The following is a 6,737-nucleotide window of genomic DNA, read 5'->3' on the forward strand; positions in this document are numbered from 1 at the left end:
ATACCTTCAGCTCCTTTCAGTGATTTACCATAGTGAATGATATCAATTGTTCCTACATCATTTAATTTGCATATGACTAACTATCTTGTCTGTTGCCTTGGATTGTAGGTCAAGGTCCTTCTAGGACCACCTCCTGGCCCACGAGGGTGCCATAATTTAGATAGTGGATTTCTCTACTCTGATTCCCTCCTAGAGTAGACTAACCCTATCCCAATTTAATTGTGTTAATCCCTTTAGTCATAGTTCCTTTGTTTGATTTTTCTTAAGGTTTACTTTGTCTATTCAACAATGAGAGTATCTATTTCTAAGTGATTAATTACAAGGGAAAGCACAACAAACACTGAAATCTTTCCAACATGAATATGTAAAGATTAATCACACTAATTTACCATTCATAGTTCAGAAAGATTAATCACACTAATTTACCATTCATAGTTCAGAATTCACACATGTAGGAATTCATTTGAATAACAACAGTGAAATAATGTACTTATCTGTTACCAATTCCTGTGCAGTTAGGGAGCTCTACCAGAATATGCTCTCCTCCTTACCAACGAAACCGTTAATTACGTCTGAGTCTCCCCCTAAGCCCCTAAACTTCCACAATTCCATGACATATTTTCTTGAGTCAAGCATTCAAATATCAAGACGACCCTAGTCCAATCTGAAAGCTCTATAATTTTGTCTATAAGGTGAATAACTCCACTGGTTCAAGCTAGCTCAAGGTTTATACACCTAGAGTAGCTCCAAGCTACTCTCTTGTCCCATCTGAGTCTTCTCCAATTTCCTTTCTCTTTAAGATCAAAAGAAAAGAACCAAAGCTACTCTCTTGTCCCATTTCCTTTCTCTTTAAGATCAAAAGAAAAGAACCAAAGCTACTCTCTTGTCCCATCTGAGTCTTCTTCAATTTCCTTTCTCTTTAAGATCAGAAGAAAAGAACCAAGACAAAACTCCTTTCCATTCACTGAGATTTTTATCTCCAAAATGAGGACCAAACTCACAACTGTCATAATTTCTTGGAAGTTAGGTTTCTTGCCAATCATGAGCTCCTTTGAAAATTCCATCCTTGTGAAAAATATTCTTATTTTATTTTTCTTATTCAAAAAGATATATAAGAACATTCACCTGATCATATGTATTTTCTAGAATTTATATAAGTAAGTTTTTCCAATTGTCAAGTTTACCTACGGTAAAAATATAAACATAAATTACCAACAACTACTAATGTTAATCGGAGGTGTTACAAAAAGATTTATAGGAGTTTCCGTAAATGGTGTTTATAAATTATAAGAGATAAATACTACTCATAACAGGTGAAATCAGAAGCCAAGCAAACTTTGTAATGAAGTAAACAAAAATAGACATATTGTGATAAAGAAAGTGACAAAATATATCAAATATGAAGTTCAAAGCCTCTTTTAGAACAAAACAAGTTAAATAACATATTCATAACTTAGTACATTAAGCACATAAATATGCATGGGTCCCCGCCCAGACAAAGTGACGCTCTTAATATTAAAATTCAACTCTACAACTGGGGTTAATAGAATCCTTTGTTTCCCTTATCCGTTTTAAATTATGGACCTATAAAGATTATAACATAAAACTACTCCAAACCTGTTAGGGTTTTTCAAAAAATGTAGGATTCTCTACATAAACTGGAAAATGCGAATTAGACCACACTTGAAACCAAACGGAAAGGCGTTGGTCACTTTTCTGATATTCAATCCAAGCAAAAATGGACGAGGCCTGAACCTGAAGAGATTACCTGTAGCACAACGCCAAGAGTGAATTAAAACACCAACCTGTGTATACATTATGAAGTTTGAAAGACAAATATCAGGCGAACAGTAAGAAAAAAAGAACACCCACCTGATATATATAATTCCCCTAGGGAGAAACCCCACCAGGAACATGAACCTGAGAACATAAAACTCCATAATGAGCAGTAAGCTTAGGAGAAGAAAATAATGGAATGGAAACGACCAAAACCCTAGTCGACCAGGTGGAAGGGGATACATGTGTAAGGGTTTCGATTAGCGGTATAAACCGTTGAAGACGTAGTCGAAAAGTGTACACTCCTGCAACTGCAACTGCAACGACCGTAACTGAGGGGTTAAATCAAAATAGAAAAAGCCCTCCGCTACATGGTCTCAAAGAGCTTACTAGAAAACTTTGAAAATTCTAATTCTGCTTCGCTGGAAGGACCTCATACCATGGAATACCATGGTATAGGTTTGAATGGGTCATCTTCTTAAGCATGAAACCCTCATTGGTGTCAGCGAGCAAGAAACTACACTGATAGGCATGCAAATGAGACCAGAAAACGAGAGAGGGGTGGGTTAGTTGCTCTCTAACCTCTCTGGACAATGAACACTGCCCATTGACCGCAGATTCGGTGAGTCGTCGATCGGTGACAGATCCAAGAGTGGATTATCGCCAAGTGGACGGACCACATACATTCTCTCGAGGAATTATCTCAAAATTCTAACGACATTTTACAAATTAAGGAACCTTTTAATAAAAGCCTGGACTGTGATACGATTCTCTTGTCATATATGATACGAAATTACCATCGGCGCAACCATTTACCTAGGTACACGATGCGGTGAGCGTGGATCGAACACGCGACCTTCAGATCTTCAGTCTGACGCTCTCCCAACTGAGCTATCCCCGCTAGATGAATATATGTAGTTTAAAAACCGAGGTGTCATCGTAGTTACAAAATTGTCGCAGAAGAACTTTTGTGATCTTGCCTGTGATACCGTAAGGATGGCTATTCATATTTTTTTCCGTCACATGACATGAATTTTGCAGGTGAAACATAAGAGGGTATAATTGAACCAAGTTGCTGCTACCCTTATATGTGCCTTTATTTTCTATTAGGCCAGGGTTACTTGTGGATTGACTTAAAACGAGTGGTTTAAAGATGTTATAATTTTATTTAGAAATTAATAAAAAATTTAGTTAGATTAACGGAAAGTTATTAAGGTTTTGTATTTTGGGGGGTTTTTATGAGGCTGAATTTATTTCTAGTTCAAAAAAGTTATTTAAACAATGTAACAATTAAATTTTTTAGAAATTTTTTATCTATTTTATAAAAAAAATAAAAATTTGAAGTCCATGGAAAATTATGACCTAACAAAATAAAAAAAATGACATTTATGTCATTAAATTTAATGTAAAAAAATAAAAATATGAAATATCAAACTCTATAGCTCTTACTTACAAATGCTCAAATAACAAATAATTTAATATATAAATATAAATTTATATTTTTATATTTATTTAATATAATTATAAAATTATAGCCAAAAAAAAGACAATAAAATTAAAACTACTCTTAATTAATTGTAAAAAGAAAACGTAACTCTAATCAGCCTATTATACCCTCTTTTTCCATAAAGATAATTTCATTAGAGCGACGGCAATGCGTGTGCGCTGCATCTCCTCTTAATTAATTATGTGTCATCCACTTTTCTGTTTACGAGGAACCTCTTCATATCGCCACAAGCATTTCAAGTAATTTTTAAATGCATATCCTCTCTTTTAATATAATACACCGCCGCTAGTGAATTGGTTTCAATACAATACCCGGGAAGCACATTTCTTCACATGTTTTGAAATGGTTTTTCATGAAATCATCCCCACTTTATGCACCTCATAAGAAAATTGCTTGTTTGTTATTCATTTTATTGTAAGTTATGATTCTTGTCGTTTCTACTCAGCCTGGCATTTGCATTACATGTCTTTCCATTGTGTTCATGGCTGGAGTACCGTTAGAAAATCAGCATTAGGTTGAAGGTGAAACAGTTGGGGACGTAGCTCAAACGGTAGAGCGCTCGCTTTGCATGCGAGAGGCACGGGGTTCGATACCCCGCATCTCCGGCGTTGTAACTTACAAATATTCATTATTTTACTCGTAATAACACTCTTTGTCAATGATATGCGTTATTGATGGTTGAAACCATAGTTTGGAGAAATTTTGGTTTACATAGCTTGCAATAGTCACCAATTTATTCCTAACAAAACTCGTAGGAGCTTTTAGTTTACCGAGGAGGACCAGGCTCCATCTTCATTATTAACAACAATACAATGTGTCGAACTCAAATATGCTCATAAATTCATAAAGTTGAAACAAAACGAAAATGTGGGAGGATCCGTGGCGCAATGGTAGCGCGTCTGACTCCAGATCAGAAGGTTGCGTGTTCGATTCACGTCGGGTTCAATCTCTAAATCTTTAAAAAATCTTGACGTCGAGATCAATCTTCAAATCAATCGAAATGTCATTTTCAGTTTTATAAATCAAATCAATGCATACATATTCCTCTATAAACACGGGTGTGTTAAAATTTAATAATCAATGCATGCATATTCCAATCGAAATGTCATTTTCAGTTTTATCAATCAAATCAATGCATACATATTCCAATCATGCTGTGCGTCGACGTCGAGATCAATCTTTAAATCAATCGAAATGTCATTTTCAGTTTTATCAATCAAATCAATGCATACATATTCCAATCATGCTGTGTGTTCTTTAAGCTCTATAAACACGGGTGTGTAAAAATTTAATAATCAATGCATGCATATTCCAATCGAAATGTCATTTTCAGTTTTATCAATCAAATCAATGCATACATATTCCAATCATGCTGTGTGTTCTTTAAGCTCTATAAACACTGGTGTGTTAAAATTTAATAATCAATGCATACATATTCCAATCATGTTGTGTGTTCTTTAAGTTTTATAAACATTGGTGTGTTAAAATTTAGGAAGACACTTATTCTTACTCTTCGTTGCATGCGATGATCACAACTTTTTTAATGCCAATCCAATAGACACATTGAAGAGCACCCCAAAAAGCAATCGTCTTTGCTCTGCAATTGTCTCCAGACCCACTAGACTAGAAAAAACGATATAGAGAAGAGGGCTCAATAAGAAGATATATACCACAACCACAATTTCCCCTTGTAGATGCACCGTCAAAGAAACATTTGGGGAATATCCCATCCAAATCAACCAATGTGACTAATTAAGAAGGAGCCCTGGGATGTCATGGACCAATTTCATTGAAGAATGCCATGATCTTGAAGGCCACCATCTTGCTATTTGGGACTTTACCCTCGAAAATGAGGTTGTTTTGAGCTTGCTAAATCCCCCAAAATGTATAAAATGGGACAGCCCTATAAGGCCTGGCATGTTGGGCCCATGATATGAGACAATCTGTAATAGAAAATACTTCACAGGCAACATTTACTCCCAGGAGATGGGAAACCTCCTCCCAAACAACACCGGCAAAAGGACATTTCACAAAAAGATGGTAGCAGTCTTCCCCATCCGATCTACAAAGAATGCATCTTCCAGGTCCGATAAATCCCAATTTGATTAGCCTATCCCAAGTCAAAATGCGGTTGCGAATGGTTAACTAGACAAAGCATTTTAATTTTAAAGGGACTTGCCAACACCGCATATGCTCACTGCACTCAGCATATGGAAGGGGCTTGATGAATGAAGAGATGTGTGTATATACTTCTTGGGCACAAATCCTCCCCTTCACAATGTGACCATTCCAAACAAGCACATCCCTGCATTGTGACAGAGTGATGCCTGCTTGGCAGAGTAGGTTCCGGTAGCATTCCCAATCCTCTTCAAAGAGATGGGGAATACCAAGATGCCATGCATGGGACCATACCGGGGTGGATAGTGGGGTATAGTCCCCCATCCACATGCTAGCTAGAGTATCAATCCCCTACTGTTTTAGGAAGAGAACCAATGAAGTTGAGAGAATATGGCATCCAGATACACCCTTAATGGCATCCCTTCCAATAAAAATATTTTGTCCATTCCCCACTAGCCAATGAAGGTTACATCTTAACCATGGGAACACCTTATTGAGACTCCGCCATATTATAGAGGAATAGTCTTTCGAGGGAGCCCCTACCCTAATCCATTCCTCCATGCCATTTTGAGGGATGTATTTACCAAAACATATTTTCTGCCATAGACCATCTTCCTTGAAAACCCTCGATAAGTTTGTTGCCAAAAGATCCATATTGAACCTTCTGGTATCCAATATGCCCCATCCACCCAAATGTGTCAGCTTAGATACCTAAGATAGCCTCATAAGATGAATCTTGCTAGTGTTCCTGGAACCAGACCAAAGAAATTTTGAGATCAGGGTGTCGATCTTGTGTATGATTGCATGTGAGATGCGAAAGAGGTGCATCCAATCAACAAGAATGCCTTGTAGAACAACCTCAATCATTATAACCCGACCTCCAAGAGAAAGCAACTTATGTTCCCAGCATTGAAGTTTCTTTTCAAATTTTGAAAGTAACCAACCCCAATCCTGATTTTTGTGCTTATCCGCTTTTAAATAGCATCCCAAATACTTAAAGCCAATGTATAGGGGGGAAATTCTCACTCCAAATAATGCTGCAATATTTTGGATCTGTTTTGAGTCAACCTCATCTATAAATATCTCTGATTTACTGTTGTTTATGTCAAGATCGAAGGATTTTCCAAATTGATCAAATACTTGGTGGAATGATGTCCATTCCTCTATGCTTTCCATCCCCACACAAAGGACATCATCCATGAATAATATATGGGACATTGTGCAATTGTTGGCAGCCTTACAACCCATAATAAGACCAGACTCCATCTTGGCTTTTATACCTCTACTGAATGCATCCATTACAAGAATGAAGTGTAAGGGAGAACACACAACCTTG

The 6,737-nt window shown here is 36.8% G+C and overlaps 3 non-coding genes across 3 annotated transcripts; 2 read left to right on the forward strand and 1 right to left on the reverse strand.

The window, feature by feature from the left end:
* Positions 1-2,604: 2,604 nt before the first annotated feature.
* Positions 2,605-2,677, reverse strand: TRNAF-GAA (transfer RNA phenylalanine (anticodon GAA)). Its single transcript has one exon. It is a non-coding gene; the product is annotated as a tRNA-Phe (tRNA).
* Positions 2,678-3,815: 1,138 nt separating this feature from the next.
* TRNAA-UGC (transfer RNA alanine (anticodon UGC)) lies at positions 3,816-3,888 on the forward strand. Its single transcript has one exon. It is a non-coding gene; the product is annotated as a tRNA-Ala (tRNA).
* Positions 3,889-4,156: 268 nt separating this feature from the next.
* On the forward strand, positions 4,157-4,228 carry TRNAW-CCA (transfer RNA tryptophan (anticodon CCA)). The gene has a single exon. It is a non-coding gene; the product is annotated as a tRNA-Trp (tRNA).
* The last annotated feature ends 2,509 nt before the right edge of the window (positions 4,229-6,737 follow it).

This window comes from Pinus tabuliformis, chromosome 1_1 (assembly GCF_031772625.1).
Source record: "Pinus tabuliformis cultivar Carrire ecotype Pingquan chromosome 1_1, CPIR1, whole genome shotgun sequence".
Classification (NCBI taxonomy): domain Eukaryota; kingdom Viridiplantae; phylum Streptophyta; class Pinopsida; order Pinales; family Pinaceae; genus Pinus; species Pinus tabuliformis.